Source organism: Antechinus flavipes, chromosome 2 (assembly GCF_016432865.1).
Source record: "Antechinus flavipes isolate AdamAnt ecotype Samford, QLD, Australia chromosome 2, AdamAnt_v2, whole genome shotgun sequence".
Classification (NCBI taxonomy): Eukaryota; Metazoa; Chordata; class Mammalia; order Dasyuromorphia; family Dasyuridae; genus Antechinus; species Antechinus flavipes.
Genome location: NC_067399.1, coordinates 411,748,231 through 411,773,171, shown reverse-complemented (window position 1 = coordinate 411,773,171; position 24,941 = coordinate 411,748,231). Strand labels below are relative to the sequence as shown.

The following is a 24,941-nucleotide window of genomic DNA, read 5'->3' as shown; positions in this document are numbered from 1 at the left end:
ATTGCTTCACAGTCTCATGGAAATCCAAAGGTTTAAAATAAAACTTGTCTTATTTTGAAGAGATCAATTCATATAGTTTCTGAAAAGGAAAGAAATATGGGTTATTTATTAGCATGTTGTAATAAGGAAGAAATTTATTTAAATGCAAAATACTCAACTAGTCTGTTATTCCAATTTCCCTAAGATTTTTAAATGTTGGTGATCAGTTTTGTTGTTAGTATCCATGGAACTGAAATTCTTACTTATGCTTATTTTATGTTTTTCTTATTTTTAAGCTGAATTCCTATTTTTATGTTCCCCTGGTTTTCAAAAGTTATCTGTGTGTGTGTGCGTGCTAAAAACTCTTAAGTATCAAGTCATTCAGTGTATAAACAATTTCTTAATTCTTACTAATTGATAAATTTGAGTTTGGGTTACATCATCTTATTTTTCCCAATATTATCCACATTATTAAAGATTTTTTTTCTTTTGACCCTTGAGTTGTAATACATTTTCACATTCTGCATGTAGTCCACAGAAGCCTAACCATTCACATTATTACCATGAAGAAGCAATTAGTTTTCAAGCTAAACGTAATTTCCCTTCTTTTGAAAATGGCCCCAATGAGACCATTCATTTAATAAATATTTAGCATGCATTATATACAAGATACTGTGTTGGGGATTGAGGAAGATAAATAAATAAAAATTCTATTCCAGCTTTCAAGAAACTTATTCTCTAGAAGAAAGATAAGTCTTCTACCCAGCATTTTCTTATAAGGCAAAACAAGAGGTGTGCATAAGAGAGGGAGAAAATGTTTGTTTGTTTTTTTTTAAACCAAGGCACAACTTTTATGAATAAGTGGACATCATTTTCACTGTTAATAACTCCAGTACCATCTTAGAGCCTCAACCCAGTGTCAAAATAATAGACTTTATCAAGCTTGTGGATCAACTGATTCTGTTATAGCCACAAACTGGATGCAGAATATTAGTGATAATCTTGCAAGTACATATCACCAGTCATAATGAGACCTGGTGAGAAAGTATATGTGTATCTGTGAAAAATCTGCTGCTCCTGCTCTAATATAATAATAGCACTATTCTTACATATGAGAGGAAATTATCCAATATAAGTTAAAGAAATATAATAGAAATTAGAGGAATGTATTTAATTTCTACTCCATTATACTTTGCATTTTGCTAAACGTCTTCTGTTCTCAGTATTGTGGCTTTTGCCTAATGTCAGAACTTTGCCACTTAGAGGTAATTGAGATGATTTATTTATAAAACTAAAATGGTAGGAAAGTTCTTAGTTCTTTGTTTTGAAATAGCTTTTTGTGCCCTTGTTTTGAAATGACTCTGGTGACAATATCAAGTTATGTTCTTTCTTCTGGGTGAATGTAATTTCTGAATTTGACAAAAGCACATTAGGGATTTCATTATGGATTGAGCTAATGAAAATGTTATATATTGTGGATAGCCAAACACTTGTGTATGTAAACAATAAAATATTATTATGCTGAATGGACTAAATGAATGAATGAAATGAAAAAAAATATGAAAATGAATGAAATAAAAAGAAGAGAGTAGGGTATGTTTGGATTGATACAGACTAAAATTATTCTAAAAATAAAATTTAATTCATGGAAGAATATTGCCTAATACAAAAACAGGAGAAATGTAAGGTGCAGATGTAAGAAGATTAACAAGGATAATGGCAAAATGTGTATTAATTGTGGACTTTTGGAACAAATTTGGATTATGTTTCCTTTCACTAACATGTTACTTATGGAGTAAATAGGATTTGGAACTGAATTTTAGCAGGATTTGAACTTGATCTAAGGAATAGGAGAAGTTTCTTTTTTTATATTTTATTCTATTTTATAATAACTTTATATTGACAGAATCCATGCTAGGGTAATTTTTTTTACAACATTATCTCTTGCATTTGCTTCTGTTCCAATTTTTCCCCTCCCTCCCTCCACCCCTCCCCTAGATGGCAAGCAGTCCTATATATGTTAGATATGTTGCAGTATATCCTAGATACAATATATGTTTGCAGAACCGAACAGTTCTCTTGTTGCACAGGGAGAATTGGATTCAGAAGGTAAAAATAACCCCTGGAAGAAAAACAAAAATGCAAATAGTTCACATTCATTTCCCAGTGTTCTTTCTTTGGGTGTAGCTGCTTCTGTCCATCATTTATCAATTGAAACTGAGTTAGGTCTCTTTGTCAAAGAAATCCACTTCCATCAGAATACATCCTCATACAGTATCGTTGTTGAAGTACATAATGATCTCCTGGTACTGCTCATTTCACTTAGCATCAGTTCATGTAATCTCGCCAGTCCTCTCTGTATTCATCCTGCTGGTCATTTCTTACAGAACAATAATATTCCATAACATTCATATACCATAATTTACCTAGCCATTCTCAATTGCTGGGCATCCATTCATTTTCCAGTTTCTAGCCACTACAAACAGGGCTGCCACAAACATTTTGGCACATACAGGTCCCTTTCCTTTCTTTAGTATCTCTTTGGGGTATAAGCCCAGTAGTAGGACTGCTGGATCAAAGGGTATGCATAGTTTGCTAACTGTTTGGGCATAATTCCAGATTGGTCTCCAGAATGGTTGGATTCATTCACAACTCCACCAACAATGCATCAGTGTCCCAGTTTTCCCACATCCCCTCCAACATTCATCATTATTTTTTCCTGTCATCTTAGCCAATCTGACAGGTGTGTAGTGGTATCTCAGAGTTCTCTTAATTTGCATTTCTCTGATCAATAGTGATTTGGAACACTCTTTCATATGAGTGATGATAGTTTCAATTTCATCATCTGAAAATTGTTTGTTCATATCCTTTGACCATTTATCAATTGGAGAATGGCTTGATTTCTTATAAATTAGAGTCAGTTCTCTATATATTTTGGAAATGAGACCTTTATCAGAACCTTTAACTGTGAAGATGTTTTCCCAGTTTGTTGCTTCCCTTCTAATCTTGTTTGCATTAGTTTTGTTTGTACAAAGGCTTTTTAATTTGATATAATCAAAATTTTCTATTTTGTGATCAGTAATGGTCTCTAGTTCATCTTTGGTCACAAATTTCTTTCTCCTCCACAAGTCTGAGAGATAAACTATCCTATGTTCCTCTAACTTATTTATAATCTCGTTCTTTATGCCTTGGTCATGGACCCATTTTGATCTTATCTTGGTAAATGGTGTTAAGTGTGGGTCCATGCAGGAATAGGAGAAGTTTCAAGAATGTCAGTGGAAAAGTCTCCTTTGGTCATGAAGTGAAAATAGGTGAAATGAAGAAGAAAAATAATTACAAAATCAATTAAAATTGTATAGAAATGCACCACCTTCCTTCCTTTCGATAAAATCCTAGATTGTAGCTGCTTAGATTATACCATATAGGAGGGAATTTTCTTGGTTTGATAGAGTAGAGATAAACTTCAATCAATAAGTTCCTACATAGGAAGGATACAGGAATATCATGCAAAAAAAAAAAAAAAACCCAGTTATGATGGAGGTGCCATGGAATGGAAGTATCAGAGGCAGAAAGGAATTTGGGAAGAGAAAGCAGGATGAAGATGAGGATCAACAAAGGCCTTTGAATGACAGACATAAGAGATCAAGTTCAATGAAAAGTTTACTAAAAGATTTTCCCTAAAGTGTTTAATGAATTTTTAAAATACTTCAGCATTCTGTTGGTACTTTTATGCCTTTGTTTTTATACACAGCGATGTGTAGCTATCCTTCCTTTTAGTTTCCACTAAATTTGCCTTACTTGGTTAGCTTCCACCACTGTTATTGATCTCCATGGCAACAGTCATCTCTAAGAGTTAGTGGACAGAGGTGGAGACAAAACTTTAAAAATATTGAAAATCACAGTGATGAAGAGGCACATATATACAAAAACATGTAAAGATTGGCAGGAGTCCAACGGCTTCATGTGAATTATACACTTAACTATATGAATGTGGACAAATTCCTTAATAATATTGAACTTCAGTTTCCCATCTATAAGTTTGGGATAATGATACTGACACTAACACCTTCCAGTATGGTTATGTGGAAGACCCTTTGTAAATTAAAGTACTATTCTCTGAAGACATTTATTCCTTAATAAATCCACCTACCAAAATAGGAAGATGTTATTTTTGAATCATGAAAAACTGATTTGTTTTCTTTGCTTTTTGAAACAGTATGATTGTATTTATGTACATAAATGTATATATATAATATATATATACATATATGTACACAAAATATGTGAATATATTTTTAAAATGCCACATGCATAGTAAGTGGATAGAGAACTGGTTTTTAAATTGAAGTTATACCTGATTCTGGCTATATGGCCCTGAGCTATTCACTTATTCTTTCCATGCTTCAGGAAACTCTTACAGACTAAAAGTAGAAAAGAAATCACCAGTTTGCATTAAGAGAGGATGTTTCATCATGAAAAGTTTCTTAGCCAATGAAATCACAAAGCTGGTCTCCCCTCAAAAATACATACCACAACACTGTCCCAATGTCCTACCATTGTGAAATTAACATTGTTAGGCAAGAAAGACATATAAACCATATTTGTCATCTTAATTGCAAATTATTTCAGGCTCAGTGTGAAATTGATTGGTAGAGGAGGGCATGTCCAAGAATATTATAATATGTTACATTGGCTTCTGCAGACAAAAATCAGAGCAATCTATTCACTGTTAGAAATTGAATACAGAACAGTATTGGCTTTTTAACTCTATTAATTTCATTTATGATGAATAAGACAAGGAAATCTAATTGAAATTATGCTTTCTAAGGATTATTCACTTCTGTTTGGACCACTCACTATGTCTGTAAAATGCTAAACTGAAGTATGGTCTAAAAATACAATCATTTGGGCTTTTTTTGTTAATTCATTTCTTTAGAATCAAGATAAGAACCTGCAATGTGAAAAGACTGGCAATGAGTTCAACAAAAAAACTAATTAGATTGAAACATAGGATTCTTTCATGCCAAAGACACGAACATCTTTCCATTAAGATATTGTTATAAAGAATAATACATAATTCTTCTATGTATGATGCATTGCTATCTGTGTAATCACTGAAGGATTTAAGTTCAGGTTTCCCTGGGCTCTGGGTTAGATGGGATAACAGAGATCCGTGGGACCCAAAATGAGATGCCCAAAGTCAGCCATGTTAAAAGTGGTAACTATATAGACCTACATCCCACATTCCATACCAAAATAAGGTCAAAATGGATACATGATTTGGGAATAAAGGATGATACCATTAAAAAAAAAAAACGGAGAAAAAGGGATAATTCACCTACCAGATCTTTGGAGAAGGGAGGGATTTATGACCGAAGAAGAACTAGAGAACATTATAAAAGGCAAAATGGACAACTTTGATTACATTAAATTAAAATATTTTTGCACAAACAAAAATGACAGAAACAAGATTAAAAGGAAAGTATAAAGCTGAGAGAGAATCTTTACAGGTGGTATTTCTGATAAGGGTTTTATTTCTAAAATTTATAAAGAACTGTGTCAAATTTATAGGAATACAAGTCATTCTCCAATTAATAAATGGTCAAAGGATATGAAAAGACAATTTTCAGATGATGAAATTAAAGCCATTTATAATGATATGAAAAAATGTTCTAAATCACTATTGATTAGAGAAATGCAAATTAAAACAACTCTGAGGTACTACCTCACACCTCTCAGATTGGCTAAGATGACAGGAAAAGATGATGATGAATGTTGGAGGGCACGTAGGTGGTAAACTAATGCATTGGTGGAGTTGTGAAACGATCCAACCATTCTGGAGAGCAATCTGAAACTATACACAAAAGGCTATAAAAATTGTACATGTCCTTTGACCTGACAGTGCCATTACTGGGTCTGTATTCCAAGGAAATCATAAAGGAAGGAAAAGGATTCATATGTACAAAAATCTTTGTAGCAGTTCTTTTTGTAGTAACAAAAAATTGGAAAAGAAGTGGATGTCCATCAGTTAGGGAATGGCTGAACAAGATGTCGTATATGAAGCTACTAGAATATTATTATTCTATAAAAATGATGAATAAACTGATTATAGAAAGTCCCAAACAGATTTACTGAGCTAAATAATTACATATCAATATATCAGATTTTGAGCTAAACAGGAAGAACTAGGAATGCATTGTACATAATAATAGCTAGAATGTATAATGATCAATTATAAAGGGCTTGGTTCTTCTCAGTGGTTTAGTGACCTGAAGCAATCTCAATATACTTTGGAGAAAAAATGGTGTCTGCAGCCAGAAAAAGATTTAAGGAGACTGAATGTAAATCAAAATATGCTATGTTCACTTCTTTTTTTCTGTTTTTTTCTCTCTCCCATGATTTTTCTCTTTTGCTCTGATTTTTCTTTCCCAATCTGATTCATAAAACAATGTATATTAAAAATAAATAAACTTGTTACACTAAAAATAAAAGCAGGAACTAGGTATTAGAAAATGATGTGTAATAATAAAAAGAAATAGAGATGATTTTAAGTAATAGAAAATAAGTGCATAAGGAAATATTGAAAAATTATTAAAAGAGAGAAATAGATCGAAGGTATAAACTCTTTAAGCAGACAGGAGATTAGAGGTCAGTAGAAAAAGAAGAATTGTCATTTGCAAAGAGCATCACTTTTTGTCAGAGACTAAAATAAAGGAGGAGAGGGTAAGGGATGCTACTGAAGTGATTCAGTATAAAGAGTTGACAAATTAAAACAATACTGAATCACCACTTCATATCCATCAGTTTGACTAAGATGACAGAAAAGGGTAATGACAACTGGTGGAAATGATTTGGTAAAAATAGCTACACTAATGTATTGTTGATGGAACAATGAATTATCCAACCATTCTGAAACATAATTGGAGATTCACCTAAAAGGCTATTTATACCCTTTGACCCAGAAATATTGCTACTAAGTTGATCCATCAAGGAGATCTCTCCAAAATGAAAAGGACCAAAATTTACCAAAAAAAAATATAGCAGCCCTTTTTGTGGTGGCAAAAAATTGGGAAACTGAAGGGATGACCATCAGTTGGGAAGGGGCTGAATGAATTGTAATTTATGAATATGATGGAATGCTATTATGCTGTAAGAAATAATGAAGGGAATTCTTTTTTTTTTTTGGGGGGGGACCTTGGAAGACATATAAACTGGTGTGAAATGAAGTGAACAGAACCAGGAGAGCAATCTAAATTAACAATGACAATATTGTAAAGATCAACTGTGAAAGATTTACTAATTCTAATCAATCACATACTGCATCCATAATCCATCATAACTCCAAAGGATTCATGCTATAAACTATTACCATCCTCCAGATAGAGAACTGATAGGCTCAGTGTGCAATTTAAATATATATCCTTTATTTTTCTTCTTTTTTTGGAACATGCATAATGAAGAAATGAGGGTATCCTATTTCTTTCTCAATGTGTAGGGGAAAGGCGGGAGGAAGGGAATTTGAAACTTAAAAAAAAAAAAGTAAAGGTGAATTTTAAAAATAGAGTTTAGAGTTGGGTATAAGAGAGAACTTAAATTGGTGTCTGTAATGTTTTAATGAGGCATTTGATGTGGTATTATGCTGATAAGTATCCCCAGGAGAGAAGAGATGGTCTGCAACAAATAGTTGAATAAGATAGTTCAACCAGGGTCTAACCTTACCTTTGAGAGCCAAAAGGAGTTTAATTAACCCCTTCTTTTGAGTCAGTCTTTTCCTCAAGTTACCACCCTATCTCTCTCTTTTTTCATGACCAAGTTTCAGGGAGGTGTGGGAAGCTGTGTATGTTTGTTTCCTGCATATTTTTTCACCATCCATTCATTTCTCAACTCATTGCAGTCTGATTTCTGATATCAAAATCCAATTGAAATGGCTCTTTCTAAAGTAACCTATGATCTATTAATTATCCTAGTTTTAAGTGTTCTTGCCATTTTGGCAGTATTTGATCCTGTTACCCATTCCTTTCTACACATCCACTCCTTTCTATTTACATAACAACTTTCACTTTTAAACTGCATTATTGTAATCATCTCCAAATTTATCTCTTTTCCTTAAGTATTCCCTTGCTCCAATCTGTCCTCCACCCCACTACATTACTAAATTAATTTCCCAAGATATAAACTTGACCATGTTACCCTCTTGTTCTAGAAACTCCAGTGGCTAACCTTTGCCTTGGGATAAAATATGAATGTCTTTATATGGCATTTAAAAATTTTAAATGGTCTAGTTCTATTCTGCCTTTCAAATGAGGATGGGGTGAGTTAGGCTTCAAACATGCACAATAAAACTGGACCTAATCACAATGATAGATTATATTTGGATAGCAGTGACTTTCTGGAAAGCACACCAGCTGTTCTTTTCATTGCTCAGCAAGCACTGCATTAATGTACAACCTCCCAAGGGAGCAGTCAGTCAGGTGATGGACTGGAAGATTTAGTAATACGATAAAAGGGACTTTTATTTATAAAATATCAGTGGTTAAGCTGGACAGTTGACAACCTCCTTGCAATTCAGTTTGTCCAACTCTAAAAGAATATTTGGATTAGGAATTATAGAGACCCACTTCTATCCCCAATTCTTTCATTATGCTTCAGGATGAAAACAATTTTTCACAGCGAAGAAGACACTGTGCTATTGATATACTAGTATGGAAAAGTTGAAATTGAAACATTTATGAATATTGATAGTTAGCCCTGAAAGAAACATGTATTCATATTTCATGAGATATGGATTCCATTCTCATCTTTGCCACTACTTAGTTATGTGATTGTATGTACTTTATATATGACCAGCTTCTATGTACTTTAATTTTTTCATGGACAAGATGATATCTTGCATTCCTATCAATTTTGAGATTCATTAATTAATGTGATATATTAAGTTGAAAAAAAAAGTCCTACAATTCCTGACAAGGTCACCACTAATCATTTGTCTAAAGTTTGACTATGAAATATATCCAAATATAGTCCAACAGCATGGAAAGTCATGACCATAGGTTATATTCAACAAATAAGTGAATGATAATGCTTTTCTTTCCATTGTCTGCTTGCTTCTACTATGGCTAAAATCACTAATGTATTTCTAGTATTACATAGCATACAAACTAAATATGGGAAAATGCATCTTACAGCATAAAAATATGTCTACATATCTATCTAGATATCTCTTTATCTTTCTCCCTACTTACTTACCTATTGCATACAGGAATTGGGTGAGGTTATAGGGCATACTGGATAGAATGCTGGAATTAGACTCAGGAAAACCTGGTCCACATGAACCTTGCTAGTTGTATGATACATAACAAGTCACTAATCTTCAGATATGCCCAGAACCACATCCAGTTACTATTCTGTGGATATTTTTTAGTTTTCTCATATTTACTTCTTTCCGTGGACAGAGAGTTAATTTAGATCAAGGTGATTAGAAAAATCAAATTTCTTTGTTTTAGCTTCCTTATACATAATCTGCCTTTTCTGATCTTGAAGAGATCATTTGTCCTTTCAGGTAGTAGTCAGGAATTGGATCAACAGCTTTTCCAGGTAATCTTCAATCAACAATAAATTCAAAATTAGGAGCACTGATAAAAATTTCTTTCAGATAACTTGGCACTATCATTCCTTTAAAAGTAATATCAAAATATATTTTTCAAATAGTTGGAATTTTTATTTTATTTCAAAAGTTTCAATCTTGTAATTGTCTCTCTTAACTGAGTCAAGTTATTTACAAAACACTTAAGTAATTGCCATAGAAAATACAACGTTAATGTCAGCAATCCTACCCAATAGATGCCATTCTCAAGGTGACAGATATTCTGTCCTCACACAGATGTAATTTATAATGATCCTTTTCACATCTGGCTCAGTAAGATCAATTTTTTCTGATTTCTGAAAGATAATAAATAAGAACACAATATTTATATGAGCATATCAGGAGATAATATTTGATCCTAGCTTTGTCATAGCCACCTGGGTGAACACTTCTCTTTATATCTCAGTCTCCTCATACATAAAAAGGAGGGAATTAGAATAAATAATATTGAAATTCACCTTCCCACTCTAAAATTCTGTGATCTTAGTAATTTGAGGCATAATTTCATTTAAGACTTAGGCTCTGGCTTGTGTATTTTGGGCAATATTTTGCCCAATGTTTGTATATCATTGTATTTTAGAAAAATGAAAAATTTTTTTTACCACCTTATAATTTAACAAGAAAATAAATAGAAATTTTTGTAACTTAAGTTTGTCAAAATAGCAGCTGGCTTGAAATATTAATTCATACCATTTTAGGGACAATGGGGATTTGATTATTTGCTATCATCAGAATCTCAATCAAAATTGAGCATGGACATTATTTATTCCATGGCACCTTCCTAGGAAGAAATTCCAAGGCCATAAGAAGAAAATATGGATGAATTGATTTGTTTAAATATTCATTAAATGTTTACTATATGACAAGCACAGTAATGAGTGTTGGAAATACAATTGGGGAAGCAAAAACAATTCTTGCCCTCAAGAAATTTACATTCTAATCGGGGAGATACACTTCTATTTTAGAATAATGAGTAAGGATAGAAGAAGAGATGGCCAGAGAATAAATAGCAGCATGAAACATGGCTAAGGCTTTCCAGAAATAGTGATATGGGGGATGTAGTCACCAATCAGAAGTTGGCATGGCTGTGGAGGTGGCTAGAGACTATGGAGCACTATGTTGTTATAATAATGAGAACCTAATGCAATTATGTTTTCTTTTTTCAATGTGGCTTCTGAAGGAACTTTGAAGGTAGTTCTCAAAGAGGTACTCCAGAAATGTGAATAAAGAAGAGATTGCCAAGCTTTGCAAAGAAGATTGTTTGCATTGAAAGATATAGTTTTCATTTGGTTGTGTTAGTTCTGGCCTTTTTGTTTAAAAAAAAAATCAACTATATCATTTTACAATCTCAGCTTTACAGCCTTACATTTGTTGCCTGTAAATATCATGGCAAGAAATATGAAACTTGAGAAATACACACGTAATGTTTGTTGTTGTTCATTATTTATTTATTTATTTATTTATTTTTTAGCAGAGATTCCTCTTGGAGTGATTTGCCATTTTCTTCTCCATCTCATTTTATAGATAAAGAAGTTGTGGCAAGCAGTGTTAAATGACTTTCTCAGGGTCATATATATAGTTAATAAGTATTAAGTGTCTGAGGTAGGATTTCTCTACCTGGCCCACCAAATTATATATTTACATGATTTATTCAGCCTTGGGCGAAAAGAAAGACCCCTCTAAGAAGGCTTACATTTCTATAAGCACCTATCCAACTCCTTGATGATTTGCCTTGGCCTCTAAATTAAAAAAAAAAAAGCTAGATAATTGCGAGTAAAGGTCTCAGATAAAGAGACTTTTTACAGATTCTGCCTACCCAAGATATCTAGATATCATGATAGTTTTCTGATTGGTTTCCCTGTTTCCATTCTCTCCCTTCTTTAATCTACTCTCCACATAACAACATTTAACAAATGTTTATTGACTCTATGAATATCATTTCTACAATTTACACAGCTTTGAACAGCATCATCTTAGAAGAATAAACACAGCAGGTAACCCAGAAAGCAATAGCAGACTGTGTACTGAATATATAGAGTAAAATAATAATTATATCATTTTGGATGAGTAGTTTCAAAATACATTGTCAAGAACATGTGAGTAGCAGTGAAGCATAGTAGAAAGAACACCAAATAAGAATGACAATTTGATATTAGAAATGATAGATGATATAAAAAGAAAAGGACATGATGCAAAAACAAATGCTAAATAGGAAGAACTTTGTGAAGATTTAGGAAAATGACAGATTTGCTGGTAAGTTGAATTTCTTGGTACTTATTTTTAAAGGCCACCTTTAAAAGGAAGTGAGAATTGCTCAGGTTCCATGTAAAGAATGCTGCTCTAGAAGAGGCTTTAATGCTTCTGCACAGCCAAGTATTACACTGGTATTCACAAAGTTTAAAAAAAAAAGAAAAAACTGAACGATCCAGTGCAAATATCATGGAAAGACGTACACAAGAGGGTTGAGAAAGTATGGGCACTTTATTATCCATAGTGCATACCCAAGTCATAGAGATCATGGATCCAGTAAAGAATCTGAATGTGTGGGACTAAATTTATTGTTATTTACTGTTGTTTTCCCTTTACCCAAAGTTCTCTCTGTCTCTCTGTCTCTCTTTCTCTGTCTCTCTCCTTTCTGTCTCTCAGTCTATGTCTCTGTCTCTTTCTCTCTGTCTCTGTCTTTGTCTCTCTATTTCTGTCTCTGTCTCTCCCTCCCTTTCTCTCTCTCTCTCTCTCTCTCTCTCTCTCTCTCTCTCTCTCTCTCTGTTTTTCTCTTTCTGTGTGTGTCTCTGTGTCTCTGTCTCTCTCTCTCTCTTTCTCTTCCCCCCCCTTTCTCTCTCTCCCTTTCTGTCTGTCACACACACACACACACACACACACACACACACACACACGATTGCAGTCTTCATTAATTCCAAAATTCCAAAAAAAAAAAAAAAAAAAAAAGGCTCACAGGAGCTGTTTTTCAATATGTACATTCTGTGATTTAATGATTTTGAAAGGCTATAGTTCAATGAATCTGCCATGAGTCTGTCTTCTCCTATATTGTTAAACAAAGTGGAAGATACATTCTTTCTTGATTTTTTTTTCAGAGTAGTATTCATTTAAGGTCTTAGTTCCAGCTTCTCACACCAGGTTTTAATTCATTCCAAATTAACTACTAGTCTATTAGTTATTTGGGGAGCTGTGACATCATACGTCCTTATACCAACTGTACATAATATTAGATCAGAAATATGTCACTTAAATATTAACATTCTGAAGGTAAAATTCAGCAGGGAGTAGAAAGTAATTCCACAACCACCTGCTATGTTCTGTCATTAGAAAGATGAAAAAAGAACAGGTTAGTACCTGATGTATTTAGACAACAAGGTTTTATTAATTTTACCCTTATTCTGCTAGAAAAACCTTTGTTCTGGAGTATTAGGAAAATGAATAAATATATAAAAAGCACAAAACTGAATCATTATTATTGCCATTTTAACTTACAACCATAGTTTTTACTTAATCAACTCTCATACTGAAAATGAATAAAGACAATGGCTTGAAGTAAATTTATAATCCTGACAAAGAGAGAGGGATGGCTGTCTCAGACTTAGGAACCACATCTATGACATCAGTTTCTCCAAAAGTAAAATATCCTTATCCCCCAAGTACTTTTCTTCTTGTTTTCCAGAATCATTAAAAGAATAAAATGTTTTGTATAACATATTTTGAGCTTTTCAAATAGTATATAACATTCAGAATGATATTTCTGAAGGGGATCTCCCCCTTTGGTTTTCTTTCCAGCCATATTGGATACAATACTTTAAAAAGTTTTATGGTTTCATGAAATACTAATATTCTTGTTTTATAGCCAATGGATCCCATGTCTGCACAAATGAAACTGTCTATAGATATCCCAAAGAGCCATTGACTTTAGTAAAATGACAATTGGATTTGGTTGCATGAATACCATAGCTTTTAAAGAATAGTCTCAAAGAAGATGAACGATTAGCTGATTCAATCATTCTAAAATAGAAAAGCAACCAGCTGTGACCCAGATAAAGATATGGATTATGTATTTTGAAGATTAAGCATAGTGGTATCTTGAGATGGCCACTGAGACGTTCTCTGAAAAGAATAAAAATATTTCAAGTTATTAAAGATATCTTACTCACAAACTTCTGACTATTTGTATACATAATCCATAGACTAAGTAGACCAATTCCAAAGGATATGCTTATTGATGACTTTTCATAGTGAATTGTAGAGGTCATCAGAAATCTTTTGTTAAGGGGTCAGAAATAGAATTCATATTTTCAAGTAAGCATACTGTAGTAGATAGATTAATGTTACTTTTGTTTTAATGACTGCTCATTCTCATTTTCTAAGGATATTATATTCACCTACGTATAGAAATTGTAGAAGAGGATGAAGTTGCAATAAATGAAAGCCTAAATATGGAATAAGCAATACTTCTTATCTCCAGTGGAAACTCCAATTTCTCTAGCATGCTTTTCTGTCCTTTTGCTCTGTAACTAATCTATAGAAATGCCCTCTGTTCTTAACAACTTTGTATTTAGATTGAATATATTATCTCTGTCTTACAAACTATGTATATAATTCTCTACAAAAAGAATTTAAATCTTTTGAGATAAGGGACAGCTTCATTTTTCCCTTTTATGTTTGGACATAGAATGATGCCTGACAAATGTGTCTTAATTGGTTAAATATTTATTTTTTCTAGAAATTCTTCTCAATGACTTCCCAAATTTGGTTATTTATCAAGAATCAGAAGATAGACAAATCTAGAGGTAATTCAACAATTAATAAATTTCAATGAATCAAATAACTATTTGATAATCAGTTATCAGTTTATTCTTAGTTAAGAAGAATAGAATATGGAATATTTATCCCCCTACTCCTAGCAAAATTATCAGGATCATTCCAAAAGGTAGAAAGAACATATTGAAAATATTCAAAGAAAGAGAATAAAGCAAATTCAGACTGTTTTAAGAAATTGGAGTAATCACCTTTCCCACAAATGTGGTATCTAAGCCTTGTGGATAATGAGTTTAATTTTCTAATCGTAAATGCTTTTGAAAAAGACCAGTTTTTTTTTTCTAATATAATAGAGCCATTTAATGAAACCTTTTCCTTTGTTTTGTCCTCACTATCAGTGGAGAATCCCAGATTCTCTAAAGAGTTTCTCTTCAAGTATTCATCAATAAAATTAAGGAAATATTTCTTTTTCTCCTTACCTATAGTTTATTGCTTCAGAATGTCAGGGATTGACAATAATTCCAGAACTAGAAAGAATGAGAAATTCTTTATTCTGAAATTCATTTCTAAAGTAACTAATGGGCCCTGAGAATAAAAAAAAGTAAAATGTTCTTTATCTCTGAGAAGTTTGCAAACTGATTATTATTTTGTATTTGTTTGTTCATTTATTTATTTATTATTAAAGCTTTTTATTTTTCAAACATATGCATGAACAATTCTTCAACATTAGCCCTTACAAAACCTGTGTTCCAATTCCCTCCCCTTCCCCCAAGCCCTATCCTATATGGCAAGTAGTCCAATACATGCTAAACAAGATAGAAATATATGCTAAATATATGCATACACATTTAGGCAATTATTGTGCTGCACAAGAAAAATCGAATCAAACCAGTGGGAAAAAAAAGAATTAAAATAAAATGTAAGCAAACAACAACAAAAAGAATCAAAATGCTATGTTGTGAACCACACTTAGTTCCCACAGACCTCTCTCTGGGTGTAGATTCAGTAGAAGAGATTCATGATCCAGAGAAGGCACCTTAAGCTCTGAGAACCAAGACTACAGAAGGCCTTTAAGAAAAACTAGCCGCCAAGTGAAGGAGATAAGACTTTGAGGAGACAACAAAGGATTTGGACTTTAACTCCTGGCTACATTTGAGGTGTTTACACTGAACTGAAACGAATGCTGCCTCCAGAAGCCCCCCAAGAAACCTGCTCCCAGAGAACAATACGTTTTAGAGAAGACTATTACAGTTGTTGTTGAAGAAATTGGGATACTTACTTCAAATAAATGTTAGTAAAATGACTTAGAGTTAAAATGTTGTTTCCCTTTGCCAAGTGATGAGGTATATGTCCCCCTTCCACCAACACTTCTTGATTTTCTTCCAATGTGCATAACTAAAATGTTATAACTAAAGTGAATTTTCCCTTGGGAACCAAAACACTATAATAGGTTAATGACCCAAATCATTTTCACCATATTATAAAATGTTTGAGCTATTTCATTTTTCAGATGTAGCTCATTATCTATGCAATCTGATGGACAGAATAAAAGGCAATACAATCCTAAATGGTTATGTGTCCTTGGAGAAAAATGCTAATTTGGTTGTAAATTGTCCCTGCCAGATGTTATGGAGAAAATAATTTGGCCTTTATATATCAGTAGCAGCAATGATCTGAGAGCAGCAGGTCTGACCACTACTTTGAAAAAACCTACAACAGGGGCAGCTAGGTGGCACAATGAATAAAGCACTAGCCCTGAAGTCAGGAGGCTCTGAGTTCAAATCTGTCCTCAGAATATTTAATACTTAATATTTCCTAGCTGTGTGGCCTTGGGCAAGTCTTTTAACCCCAATTGCCTCAGCCAAGAAATAAATAAATAAATAAATAAATAACTCTACAATGGGAGAGAGAGAAAAAAAAGGGAGGGAGGAAGAAAGCAAGGCAAGAAAGTAAGCAAGGAAACCTAGAGATCAGTACTATCATGTCCCAAAGTGGTTTTCCTGCTTAACAGGAAACCTTGTAGTTAGTAATGCTAAAATCTATCAAAGCACTGCTATGCATTTCCAGTTTATTCTTTCTCTGTTGTTTTTTGGTAAGGTCAATAAAGGAAGATTAAGCTGTTTTAATCATTTTGTCATCCAGCTAAAACGACTCATAGCTTTCAAAACAGTCTTGCTTCACAAGAGGTGTCCTAATATATAGAACACTTATCTTGGCAATGAATCTTGCACAACTATTTATTAATGATATAATCTATTTACAAATGATTTTTTTTTCAGTTTAAACCTCATTTTCCTCACCTCTAAAAATGGGGATTACAATAGGCACCTACCTAAGGTTTTTTTGTGTGTTTGTTTTTCAGGCTCTAACAAAACATATTCAGATGCATGCATATGTATGTGTGTGTTGATAACAGTCTTTTACAAACCATTTAATGTGAGCTATTTATTGAGCAAGATGTTCTGCTAGGTGCTAGAGAATCTTTACCCACAAGAAGCTTACACAGTACCCCGAGGATACATGATGTATACAAGTAAATGGTCAGAAGGTATATACAATAGAACACATAATATTTTTTTTTATTCTTACTTTTCTATTTATTTTTAAAATGGACTAGAAAATAGACAGAAAAAGAAAATAAAACAAAGTGAAACAAAACAAAACAGAACATTGTCATATACCCAGCAAAACATCTGGGAAGATTCAAAATATATCACAATAAATTTCCAGTTCAAGAAAGGATAAATAATAGGAGAAGAAATTATATTCATGAGTATTCACCTTTTTTTTTTTTTTTGCTTCCTTATAAGCTGTTCTTTTATTCTCTGCAGTGTACTTTTTTTTTTTTTTTATTTTTACTTTATTCTTTTTTTCACCTTTCATTCCCCCTACTTCCCATGAGAGAAGTATGGTTAAATACAGAGTTATTAAAGAGATATATACATACACATAAATGCACACACACATACTCACATAATATGCTTTTGCCCATATGTAAACATGCATCTAATACAGTGCTAGTATGCCTGACATAGTGTAGATTTCTCTCTTGGTTGAATCTTTGTTTGACTTTGTCTAAGAACTATGATTACTAACTGTATTTTTTTTCTAATAAATTCTACTCCTGATTCTTGTAGTGTTTGTGCATGTCTTTTCTTTCCTATTCCTACTAACTCTTCTACTTTAATTCTGCTTTTCAACCTGCCTTGCTATTACTTAACCTCCCTCCAGCCATTGAACCCTTCCCTTTGTTTTCTTCCTCATCCTTTTGTTTCTCCCTCTACCCATCCCTCCTTGTCTTATTTCCTTATAGAATTTGAAGGGTGCTATAACCTTCATGATATATATGTAGTGTTGCCTATTTAACCATTCTTGATGGGAGAAAGTTTACAAAACTGTCAGCTCTCCTCCCACTTCTAATGCCTCTGTGACTATTCTTCTTTTGCTCCTCATTTATATAAATCTTTCTTCTGAGCTACCCAATTACTGATGTCAAACTTAAACATATAGTATACAATTCCATGTAATAAATATAAACAATTTGTCTATGTTAAATTTCTTGAAATTAATCTTGGATATTGGTTCTTCTGTATTAAATTTTCTATTGAATTTAGATTTGGTTGAAAGAATATTCTGAAAATCTATAAGTTCTTTGAATGTCCTTTTTATTTTTATTCAATGTTATGGCTTATTTTGATGGATATGATATTTTTGGCTGCAGGCCTAGCTTAGTCCTTCTGATTGCTGGTATCTATGATTCCAGGACCTGTGATCTTTTATTGCAGCTGCTAATTCCTGTACAATTCTAATTGTAGCATATTGGATTGTTTTTTCTTGTTTCTTGCAAAATTTTCTCTTCATATGGGAATTTCAAAATTTGGCAATGATATTCCTATTTGTTTTCCACAAAGGATATCTTTGAGGTGGTAATCAGTTGGGGTTTTTTTGTAATTCTACTTTCCTCTTATGTTATATCATTCCAGGATTTCTTAAAAATTAGAATTGGGCAAGGAGAAGCTAATGTCACTGGGAGAGATCAAGAAACAATCAAACAAAATTAAAAGAATGGGAAAAAAGGAAAAATGTAAAATCCTTCATTGCAAAAACAAACGACTAACTTGGGAAATAGATCCAGAATAGATAATTCAAGAATTATTGAAGTATTTGAAAACCATGATCAAAAAACATAGCCAATTAATCTTTTAAGAAATTATCAAGCAAATTTCCTCCAAATGCTTAGAATCAGAGTTATTGAAAGAATCCACTTTCACCTTGTGAATGAGATCTCAAAATAAAATCTTCAATGTATATTGTAGCCAAATTTCAGAATTGTCAGCTCAGGAGAAAATATTGCAAACAGATAGAAAGAAAAATTCAAATAGCAAGAAGTCATGGTTAGGCTTACACAAAATTTATTAGCATCTTTAATACATATTAAAGAGCTTGGAATATTACATTCTGCAACACAAAGGAGCTTGGATTACAACCAAGAATCAACCACCCAATAAATTTGGGCATAATTTTTTCAGGGGAAAAGATGGATATTCAATAAAACAGAGAACTTTGGACCAGAAGTGAACAGAAAATCTCATTTACAAATTCATGACTCAAAAGAAGCATAAAAAGATAAATAGGAAAGGAAAAACAAAACAAAACAAAACATTGTTTTTAATACAGTTAAACTGTTTCCATCCCTACACTGGAAGTTGATAGTTGTATCTCTTAAGAATTATAGCTCTAATGAGGTAGTTAGAAGTAGTACACTTAGACAGAGGGTATGCGTATAAGTTGATTTTGGTATGATGACCAAAAAAAAAAAAAAAATCGAGGGATCAGTAGATTGAGCTCACAGTGGAAATAACATACAGATTCAGTTGGGAAAAGAAATATATCTTACCTTATAGGGAAATAGGAGGGCAAGAGAAAATGAAAAGGGAAGGGGTTGATAAAAGGGAGTGCAGATTAAGGGCAGGGTGGTCAAAAGCAAAACACTAGGGTGAAAGGAGAGAAAGAAAAAGAAGTATGAATATGCAAAAAAAAAAAAAAAAGGACTGAATGAAATACATAGTATCCATTACTGTGAGTGTGAATTCCCATAAAATGGAGGAGAAAAGCAATTGATTAGTAACCAAAATTCTAGAACATATTGTTACAAGAACCACATTTTAAATCAGACAGATACATACAGAGTAAAATAAGCTAGATCAGAATATATTATGCTTCACCTGAAGGGAAAAAAAAGGGAGGATAGCAATTCTGATCTCAGACAAAGAAAAAGCATAAATAGATCTAATTAAAAGGAATAAGGAAGGGGACTACATCTTGCTGAAAGGTACCAATGAAGTAATATCAATACTAAATATATATGAACCAAGTGGCATAGCATTCACATTATTAGAGGAGAAATTAAAACAGGAAAAAATAGAGAGCAAAACTATACTAGTAGAAGACTTCAATTGCTCTGTCTCAGAATTCAATAAATCCAACCACAAAATAAACAATAAAAAAAAGTTAAGGGAGTGAATGAATAGAATTTTAGAAAAGTTAGCTATGATAGATATCTGGAAACACTTGAATGAGGATCTAAAGGAATAATCCTTTTTTTCTTGGAAGTATATGGCATCCACACAAAAATTAACCATGTCTTAGTACAAAAAACTTCTTAATTAAGTGAAAAGAAGCAGAAATATTAAATGAATCATTTTAGATCATGGTGCAATAAAATGTATATATAATTCAGGACCATAGGAAGATAGAGGGAAAATTAGTTAGAAAATAAATAATTTAATCCTAAAGAATGAGTGGGCTAAATGAGAGATCACAGAAACTATCAATAATTCCATCAAAGAAAATGACTATAATCGCACAACATATCAAAATTTATGGGCGAAGACATAGCAATACTTAGGAGAAATTGTATATCTCTAAATGCTAACATAGATAAAATAGAGAGAGAATACATCAGTGAATTGAGTATTCAATTTTTAAAAACTAGAAAAAGAACAAATTTGAAAATCCTCTATTAAACACTAAATTAGAAATTCTGAAAATCAAAGGCAAAATTAATAAAATTGAAATTAAGAAATGAATTGAAAGAATGAGAACAGATAATGTGGAAACAAAACTAGCATTCTTGGTAGATGATATGATGAGGTACTCAGGGAATCCTGGAGAATCAACTAAGGACCTACTTGAAATAATTAGCATTAGCAAAATTGCAGAAAACAAAATAAGTCCACATAAATCGTAAGCATTTCTGGATATTACCAAGAAAAAGAAAGAGAAATGACATTTAACAGAACTGTACATAATCTATAAAATACTTTAGCATCTACTTGACAAGACAAAACCAGGAACTACATGAATACAATTACAAAACCCTTTCACACAAAGTCAGATCTAAAAAAAAGAAAAAATATATTAATTGCTCATTGGAATGAACAAGGGAAGGAACTGAATAATCCTAGTTAAAGATGAAGTGAGTATTAGTCTCTTAGTTACTTATTGTTGTTCTCAAATGTTAATCCCAAATTGTACTTTAATAGAACTTTTCATTGTTCAAGATTCTTATAAATGTTATTTCATATTGTCTTAAGGGTAAAAAGAAATTCAAGAGAATGGTATGAAGTAAAGGAAGTTTGGACATTTCTCTAAATTAGAAATGCTTGAATTATGATAAAGTTAAATTATAATTTTTAAATGTTTCTTTCAGAAAAAAGATTTTTTATTTTGGTTTTCTTTTGTTTTAGTGTTATGGAAGACATATGAGATAGGAAAAGAATTAGGTTCATAAAGGGCATAAAGCCAGTGATGTCCCATAGAGAAGTAGAGCTCTTGTAAAAGAATAAGCAAGAATAGAAAAAAAAATATTGAAGACAGGTTTACCTAGATAAGTGAAATTGCCTGGTGAAAACAGAATATTCTATAATTGAATGGGAGGCTAGTACCACATAATATAGATAATCCATACATTTGATTTTGGGAATTTTATGAATCGAAATGTTGTTTTTATATTTTGATAAGTGTATATGGAAAATTGAAATGAAAAGATAGCTACATTTTTTTTTCTCTTCAGAGTTAGTCTAATAGATTCATATTCAATTGTTTTGTTTTACCTAATGAAATGTGCTTTTTTTTTTTATTTTCTTGATGCATTTAACAATTGAAGAAAAAAGTGAATTTACTTTGTTCCAACATATCTCAATGGGATATAGACTTCAATGAAACTATTGTGTCCTTGTAATTTTTCAGAATTGTTAGAAATTGATTGAATTGTATTTAAAATACAGAGCAGAATTACTTAACATAGTTTATATAATATTACTAGCATGAGCCTGGAAGGTGGCAGGCTAAATAGTTACATTTGAGAAAACTTCAATTACAAAGGATACAATACTTTAATCCAGCAAGTGTTAGAATAGGTAGTTTTATGGTTAAAGTAGCATGGACTAGATAATACTGGTAGATGAATCTCTTATCCTGAGTTATAGATAATTTGATCTGTTGTGTAGATAGTCAAGAAAGTAAATGGGAGCTATAGCTATGATGTCTTTAAACAGAGTACTTGATTTGGAGTTGGTAGATTGAACTTGAATCTCAAGTCTTTTTTTTTTTTAATTTATTTTATACTAACTTTTTATTGACAGAATCCATGCCAGGGTAATCTTTTTACATTATCCCTTGCACTCTCTTCTATTCCAATTTTTTTTCCCATCCCTCCCTCCATCCTCTCCCCTAGATGGAACCAGTCCTATATATGTCAAATATATTGCGGTATATCCTAGATACAATAGATGTATGCAGAACTGAACAGTTCGCTTGTTGCACAGGGAGAATTGGATTCAGAAGGTAAAAATAACCCCTGGAAGAAAAACAAAAATGCAAACAGTTTACATTCATTTCCCAGTGTTCTTTCTTTGGGTGTAACTACTTCTGTCCATCATTTATCAATTGAAACTATTAGGTCTCTTTGTCAAAGAAATCTACTTCCATCAGAATATATCTTTATAGAATATCATTGTTGAAGTATATAATGATCTCCTGGTTCTGCTCATGTCACTTAGCATCAGTTCATGTAAGTCTCTCCAAGCCTCTCTGTATTCATCCTGCTGTTATAGAACAATAATATTCCATAACATTCATATACCACAATTTACTCAACCATTCTCCAATTGATGGGCATCCATTCAATTTCCAGTTTCTAACCACTACAAGCAGGGCTGCCACAAACATTTTGGCACATACAGGTCCCTTTCCCTTCTTTAGTATCTCTTTGGGGTATAAGCCCAGTAGTAGGACTGCTGGATCAAAGGGTATGCACAGTTTGCTAACTTTTTGGGCATAATTCCAGATTGGTCTCCAGAATGGTTGGATTTGTTCACAACTTCACCAACAATGCATCAGTGTCCCAGTTTTCCCACATCCCCACCAACATTCATCATTATTGTTTCCTGTCATCTTAGCCAATCTGACAGATGTGTAGTGGTATCTCAGAGTTGTCTTAATTTGCATTTCTCTGATCAATAGTGATTTGGAACACGCTTTCATATGAGTGGTAATAGTTTCAATTTCATCATCTGAAAATTGTCTGTTCATATCCTTTGACCATTTATCAATTTGAGAATGGCTTGATTTCTTATAAATTTGAGTCAATTCTCTATATATTTTGGAAATGAGATCTTTATCAGAACCTATAACTGTGGAGATGTTTTCCTAGTTTGTTGCTTCCCTTCTAATCTTGTTTGCATTAGTTTTGTTTGTACAAAGACTTTTTAATTTGATATAATCAAAATTTTCTATTTTGTGATCAGTAATGGTCTCTAGTTCATCTTTGGTTACAAATTTCTTTCTCCTCCACAAGTCTGAGAGATAAACTATCCTATGTTCCTCTAATTTATTTATAATCCTGTTCTTTATGCCTAAATCATGGACCCATTTTGATCTTATCTTGGTATACAGTGTTAAATGTGGGTCCATGCCTAATTTCTGCCATACTAATTTCCAGTTATCCCAGCAGTTTTTATCAAATAATGAATTCTTATCCCAAAAGTTAGGATCTTTGGGTTTGTCAAACATTAGATTGCTATAGTTGACTATTCTGTCTTGTGAACCTAACATATTCCACTGATCAACTAATCTATTTTTTAGCCAATACCAAATTGTTTTGGTGACTGCTGCTTTATAATATAGTTTTGGATCAGATACAGCTAGGCCACCTTCATTTGATTTTTTTTTCATTAATTCCCTTGAAATTCTCAACCTTTAATTGTTCCATATGGATTTTGTTGTTATTTTTTCTAGATCATTAAAATATTTTCTTGGAAGTCTGATTGGTATAGCACTAAATAAATAGATTAGTTTAGGGAGTATTGTCATCTTTATTATATTTGCTTGGCCTATCCAAAAAGCACTTAATATTTTTACAATTATTTAAGTCTGACTTTATTTGTGTGGAAAGTGTTTTGTAATTTTACTCATAGAATTCCTGACTTTCCTTTGGTAGATAGATTCCTAAATATTTTATGCTGTCAACAGTTATTTTAAATGGAATTTCTCTTTGTATCTCTTGCTGTTGGATTTTGTTGGTGATTTATACAAATGCTGAGGATTTATGGGGATTTATTTTGTATCCTGCTACTTTGCTAAAGTTATGAACTATTTCTAATAGCTTTTTAGTAGAATCTCTGGGGTTCTCTAGATATGCCATCATATCGTCTACAAAGAGTGATAGTTTGGTTTCCTCATTGCCTACTCTAATTCCTTTAATCTCTTTCTCGACTCTTAGTGCAGAGGCTAGTGTTTCTAATAAAATATTGAATAATAATGGTGATAGTGGGCAACCTTGTTTCACTCCAGATCTTACTGGGAAAGGTTCCAGTTTTTCCCCATTGCATATGATGCTTACTGATGGTTTTAAATATATGCTCCTGACTATTTTAAGGAAAAGTCCATTTATTCCTATACTGTCAAGTGTTTTTATTAGGAATGGATGTTGGATTTTATCAAATGCTTTTTCTGCATCTATTGAGATGATTATATAGTTTTTGCTTGTTTGATTATTGATATAGTCAATTATGCTAATAATTTTCCTAATATTGAACCAGCCCTGCATTCCTGGTATAAATCCTACTTGGTCATAGTGTGTTATCCTGGGGATGATTTTCTGTAATCTTTTTGCTAATATTTTATTTAAGATCTTAGCATCAATATTCATTAGGGAAATTGGTCTATAATTTTCTTTCTCTGTTTTCAGCCTACCTGGTTTAGGATCAGTACCATGTCTGTGTCATAAAAGGAGTTTGGTAGGACTCCTTCAATCCCTATTTTTTTCAAATAGTTTATATAGCATTGGAATTAATTGTTCTTTAAATGTTTGGCAGAATTCACATGTAAATCCATCTGGTCCTGGGGATTTTTTCTTAGGGAGTTGGTTAATAGTTTGTTCTATTTATTTTTCTTAGATGGGACTGTTTGGGATATTTACTTCTTCCTCTGTTAGTTTGGGCAAGCTATATTTTTGAAGGTATTCTTCCATTTCATTTAAGTTGTCGAATTT

The 24,941-nt window shown here is 32.4% G+C and overlaps 1 protein-coding gene across 2 annotated transcripts in view; it reads left to right on the top strand.

The window, feature by feature from the left end:
- The window catches only part of GABRB2 (gamma-aminobutyric acid type A receptor subunit beta2), a 242,996-nt gene that overhangs the window by 69,633 nt on the left and 148,422 nt on the right, over positions 1 to 24,941 (top strand). The gene's annotated exons all lie outside the window — the stretch shown is intronic.